At 49.8% G+C, this 6,315-nt stretch overlaps 1 protein-coding gene across 3 annotated transcripts in view; it reads left to right on the top strand.

Annotated features, from left to right (window-relative positions):
- Nucleotides 1-4,397: 4,397 nt before the first annotated feature.
- The window catches only part of Cbp53E (Calbindin 53E), a gene marked incomplete in the record, with an annotated part of 47,211 nt that continues 45,293 nt past the window's right edge, over nucleotides 4,398-6,315 (top strand). For all 3 annotated transcript variants that reach the window (XM_037233327.1, XM_037233328.1, XM_037233329.1), the window contains 1 exon segment: nucleotides 4,398-4,439.

Raw genomic sequence — 6,315 nt, 5'->3', positions numbered from 1 at the left:
GTCACACCGCCCCAATTATATAACATCTGTCGTCCCCGCCACACGAAAGCATGACAGGTACAAACTTGCGCCATACAAGCACCCGATCATAGTCATTTAACCTTTTCACTTCATTTCAACGCTCCTTCTTACCTGCCACAACTTGAATCATCTCTCCTTACATGTCCAGACAGTTACATCACTGCTAACGGGCTGAGGGTTGAAACTCCACCACAATATTGCTACTTACGCAAAATTTGGTAAACCTATTCACACCACACTTTGTTTGGGCGTGCCCTCCTTGAACGTTCTCAATATCAAATATAAAAAAGGACGATTCATCTTGTCTGTATGGGTTTTCTTCGAAAATGTCAACCCCTTTACCGTAACCGTCTGTTCTATGGTTTCGCCTGGCAGCTCCTTCCTGAAATCGTTTCAGAAACACCACAATGCGATTTTCCTTCACTCTGCTCACACGATAAACTCGACATACTACTTAGCGGAGCCGGCCTTGATGGCGGCGAGGGCTGTACGATGGCTCATGACTTACAAAATTACTTACTGACCTCAGGCCGATCTCCAAAAATATGGGGGTCACATGGGCACTCGGGGCTCTCGCTGAAGGAGCGAAACTTGAAGTAAGATTTCGACCACATCCCGCGATGGTGACCAGACGACATTTACGTTTAAACTACGCGTGCAGAGAGATGCCTTGTAACATACGAATTCGCTTTGGAGCCGCCTTGTAATACATCATCTAGTATGTGTATTGGTCATGGAAATAGCTTTATTGCCTGTGAAGTTATCACTTCTTTCGCTCGCGTCATTATCGGCCGACGAAATCACAGCCTCATATCTGATGCGAAGCGTGATCAGAGATCGCTGAATGTCCCTGTTCTAACCGTGTGCCGCATGTCATGGCCCTCGTGGCCACAGCTTGGACTCAGCCGGGCAGACAGCACATTGAGTCAGTTGGAGGGCGGTAACGATTACAGACACCGAACGAAGCATGCCAACCGATTACGACTACTGAGAACCAGAACGGGAGCCTGCAGAAATAAGCTTGTTTACGATGCAGTACACAACAATCAGTTCAGTGAAACACAACACAGTGAAACATTTAAATATCTTTCAACGTAGCTGTCAGAAAATAGCTGTTACACAGGCGGTATTGTAAACATGGCGGTCCTGTTTGTTTAAGTGAATGCGCGTTTGGCGTGCATGTTTTACAGCGTGTGTATTTATGATAATATATATATATATATATATATATATATATATATATATATATATATATATATGTATATATGTTTGTGTGTGTGTGTCCGTATATATGCGTATATATATATACATGTATATATATACATATATATATATATATATATATATATATATATATATATATATATATCACACCAGAAGGCGAAAATGTAGCTGAATATTCCGCTTTTTCATCATCTTCATTTGTATCGTTTGCGTGTTGCCATGTATAATCTGCTTTCCGTTATCCGATGAGCAAATTGTACGTGGGCTAAGGAACAACGATGAAAGGTACGGGGAAGGAGTGCAGAAAGATCGCATTATGGGAGAAAGGCATGAGGGCTCCGATCCAGCGTTTAGGACAATTTCACGCTGGGCCTACAATGCGTGTAAAGGAAAGAGCCAGTGTCTCTGAGCGCAGCAGTGCTGTGGGACTTCCTTGGCTCTGTGGAGGAACGACTGCAGTCTGTGCAGTGAGCTGACAGCACATCTCAGGCAGGCGGGGCTGGACCTCGGGACTGGCGGGCTCTGCGTCACGCAGGGGCCGTCCGGGCTGGATGGGAACGGCCACCACGGGCGCCGCCGCCACGCACCCCTGCTGTAATGGCTCGGCTCGGCTCGGCTCCCTCCCCTGATGAGCCGAGACGACCGCAGCGGCGCCACACAGGTAACCGGACGGCGGCTTCGCTCCGCCCCGCTTGCGACGCTGGCAGGCTCCAAGCCGGCATCCGCTGGCGCTGTAAGAGGCTCGCGAGAGTCCGAGCAGTTAACCCAATTGCCCTGTGGCTCCAGCGGATCTGGATTCGCACTGCGATTCCGTCTCGCTCCAGGGCCTCAGACAGGATTTGACAGGCAGTCCCGCATGTTCTTCCAAGCGAATGGTCGGCTCGGGCTGTCAGAAAAGTGGCACCATCGCACGTAGCCCGTATCGCCAGGCCAGGCCCGGTTACATTAGGTCAAGCTAGACGGAAATATCATTGATAGAGGGTTTTGCTCTCTGGTTCAATTGTTGGCCTTGCGGAGATTGCTGCCGACTTTATCGTCCAACATCTTGATGTTCCCTAGCGGTCCATCACCAAATTCTGAAACGAACCCAGACCAAAATTGATTGACGTGCTTACAACGCCTACGTTTGCGAGGTCGTGAGGCCTATGTTAAACATGCTGCATCACCAAGGTGTTTTCTGTTATTTGAGGGGTGTAGCGTCTAAGACCCCTATGATCGGGACTCCCGACTTAGTGGATAACATCGGCGACACAAAAAATCATTGCCAGTCGCCATGTTACTCTCGTAAAACGAGGCTTACAGGAAAATGTATTTCACCGCACAACGCAAGCAGGCCTTTTGGTAACGGCCACTTACCGCACCCTATCCGGCACCATATGTTTCACATTAATTCTGCCTCGGAAACAAAACAAAACAGCATTACTTTTAGCTGGTCCATCCCTCGTCAACGGATCGGTGACAAATTTGTGTAGTTTTAAAATCGCGCCATATTAAACTTGTCTTGTTTACTTGTGTATTTTTTGTTATCGCCAACAGAGCAGCACTTCATTAGCTTGTCAAGTCGATTAAAAAATTCAATTAATACACAGACACAGTAGTATGAACATAATGCAAGGATGACATACCTTGAAGCCAAGTGAAGATGCTACAGAGTTAAACATACTTGATCAATTGAAGATAAAAATGGCAAAGCTTTTATGAAAGATATTCGCGGTGCTGTGGCCAGCTAAAAAGTACCTCATCTATCAAATTATTGAGCATCTAAATTTTCATTTAAGCAGCATTTAACCAGGATACATATAAATATGTTCATATGTACATATATGCGTGTGCGTGTGCGTGTTCGTGTGCATAATGAATCCTCTCAGACTTCTGATGACAACAAACCCAAAATGTAAAACATAGCATCGATTTTGAAAACGAGGAAAACTAGCCTTAATCTAGTTTTTTTTCGATAGGCAGTATGTTGCTCGATGAACCCTGAAAACCACCTTCAAGTCAATGGATATACTGAATTAAAACATTCACCATAGCTCTGAAGCCTTATCAATCTCACGCGGTAAGTCTAGTGCATTATAAACATTCGCCTCCTCGATCTTCGATCTTGTCAGCGTGATGTGATTAGCACGTGTCTCCTTGCATCACCTAGAGTTATCACATCAAAGAAGAAGAACTTATTGCCCTGGAGTGCACGGTATTTTTCACACTAACCACCGGCTAACAAAATGCTTAGAATTCCTTCAACGCATCTATCTGTCGGGAACCACCATTAACTGCACTAGGGGCCTGAAATGATGATGGTTCGTGTCAAAGAAACTATCCGAAAAAGTCACAAACTTTCAAGACTTAATCTTAAGCGGCGCGGGAACTGCGGCCAGAAACCATCAGTGCTAAGCGAATGCCCTTCCAGCCTCATCAGCGCGGGTACAAGATTCCGAAATGTTGTCTACAAAGAGCGTGCTTTGCTCCAACTCCCCGGTGCCGGAGAATCCAGCACAACAACACATCGGCTCGCGGTTCGTCGACGCGCTCGGTCTTTCTGAGCAAATCTTGGAGTCGCGAATGAGATAAACTGCTTGAGCACAAACCGGAAGCGTGTGTCTGAGCTCTTCCCCCGGACACGCTAGCTGAGTAGATGAACAGTGGGTGGGCGGGATTGGTCGGTGGTGGGATCAGCCGGCAGGTGAGCAGATTCGGCTGGTAGGTGAGAAGTCGGCGCATCGTCAGTAGATGAGATCACCAACCAAGCGCGGTGCACGGTGAGCACACATTGACGGGGTCGTTCAGTGAGTGTACAGGGTCGTCGGGTCCTCGGCGGATCTGCCGATTGGTAAGCATGGTGCGCAGGGTCGGTCAAGGGGTGAGCAGTTCAACCGCTGAATGGGCAGGGTCAGACGGTGGGTGAGCAGTTCAGCCGGTGGGTGAGCAGAGTGCGCAGGTCGACCTGTGGATGGGCGGGATCAGCGGGTGGGTGAGCAGGTCAGCGGGTGGTGGGCACGGTGAGCAGGTCGGCCGGCGGGTGTGGTGGCGTCACCTGCGAGTGGCGGGGCGCCGCGCGCTGCCCCACTGCAGTGCCGCTGTGACAGATCAATACCGGCAGGGGCGGCGCGCTGCTGGCGGTGGCCAGTGTGCCGCCGCCGTCTGCAGGTCTCGGTGCGCCCGCTGCCCCCGCCGGCCACCCCAGCAGCCACCAGGTGGGTCGCGGGCCAGCCCTCCAGAGCTGGCCGCACGACAATGATTGACAGAGCGTGCTCTTCGCCCCGCGCGCACCTACTGATCGCCCGTCACCTTGAACCGGGTGCTGGTGCCGGCCCATTTACGACGGCGCTGGAGAACGTATAAAGAGCTGGGAGGGAATACTCCAAGAATGGAAATGCGAATCACTTTGTGCGTACACGGCATGCAATGCTATTAAGCCCTTGCCAAAACACTGTGGCACCTGGACACTATGATTGCAGTCAGGTCACATAACTATGACTAGGCGATATGACTCAAGATGCATGAAAAACACGCATAGCGTAGTAGGAAGAAGCGGCAGTGACCGTGGGGTCCCGTGTTCTGAGTGGGCTGCAGCCTGGTGTAATATACGTAATTGGCTCTGGCACATCGACAGACTGCTAATTATTTAATGGCCATTAATACCGTACAGTACCACAGCCAACGGAACTCAATCCATCTCTGTGTACCCAAGTTCGAAGTTACCCACACTGCCTCCGGAAGTCCTGTTAAGATTGCTGATGCATGTATCTCATCGCATAGATCATCAGCTCGTACGACATTCGTCATCTGCTATAGTTCATGCAACTGCACTCTGAGGTAAACACGATTGTGTAATTGCAGCCAGCTCGCAAAACGGCTGCTGTCCAAGTCGTCAACACTTGTGTGGTATACTCCAAAGAAACGGTTAGAAGCACTTCTGATTAGCTGAAGAAAATGCCTCATAAGGTGATGACGGGTTCGGTGACTGTGCTAGTGTTCGCTAAATCCTCGCAGGGTTAGCGTTCACGCCTCACGCCAGTGATGAGCTTAAATGCTCTAGCGTGTTGAAACCCGAATGCAAAACATCTTTAAACCTGGCTAACCCAAAACAGTTTTAACTGCAGTAAATAAGGATTTTTCGGTCCTTGCTAGGCAGATAGCCACCATCGGCAATAACTAACCAACGGTCTGGAAGTGTCTTTTTACGGCATTTGATGGGGTTTCTCCGGTCTACGAACCTTCGCCTCGCACGCAGGTGAAAACAAGCGCCATTCAGAACTGCTCAGACATTTGGGTGATGTCCCACGGAAAGCGTGGATAATTTCTGCATAGCCCATGGCGCCTTTGTCTATTAAGTGATTTGACACGCTTAAAAATGGTCCGTGACGAGTCAGGTCACGGAGCCTTGAGAACTTATGGCGTGCATGAGGACAATGGTGATAGTTATTCGTTTTTGCTTGTCCATATGTTTAGTAGACCACAACCGGATGCTGCTACGTATATAAACAAGTGCTTTCGTCACAAGGGCTTCACCTGATTTCAAACTGATTATCTTTTTCTACTAGCCGCCACTGATTCGACTTCGGAGCAGTAACGAGACCAGAGCATACGCTTCCGGGCGCAACTGGTGACCGGCCGGTGGCCGCACGGCTCATGCAGCGCAGCGGCACATTTACCGGCGCGCAAAATGGTGACACCGAATGTGGCTACACCACTGGGACGAGCCACACTCGGCCGCGGAAAACACCGCTAACCTCACAACACAGCCAAGGACATCCAACGCAGTTCACGCGTGTCAATAGGCGAGCGCGGGCCCTTGCAGGGAACGCTGTTGCATCCACCCGATAACGCGTGAGTCACTCGCTGCTTTCCTCCAATGCCGACTCCCCGCGCGCCCGGTGAGCTGTGGATGACAACAGCACCCGCTAATGCACGGCATTACGTGGCATCCACGCCACCGCCCATCTAGCGAGCGCACGTGGAAAGTGACCATCCGAGGCATGTAGGCACTGGCCATCTTATTATACATAGCATTTAATCGACCATCAACTACACGGTTGGCTAGGGGCACAAAGAAGCGCATCGCTGGAA

The sequence above is a fragment of the Pollicipes pollicipes genome, unplaced genomic scaffold (assembly GCF_011947565.3).
Source record: "Pollicipes pollicipes isolate AB1234 unplaced genomic scaffold, Ppol_2.1 Scaffold_7231;HRSCAF=8579_pilon_pilon_pilon, whole genome shotgun sequence".
Lineage (NCBI taxonomy): Eukaryota > Metazoa > Arthropoda > Thecostraca > Pollicipedomorpha > Pollicipedidae > Pollicipes > Pollicipes pollicipes.
This window is presented reverse-complemented; position numbering and strand designations above follow the sequence as displayed.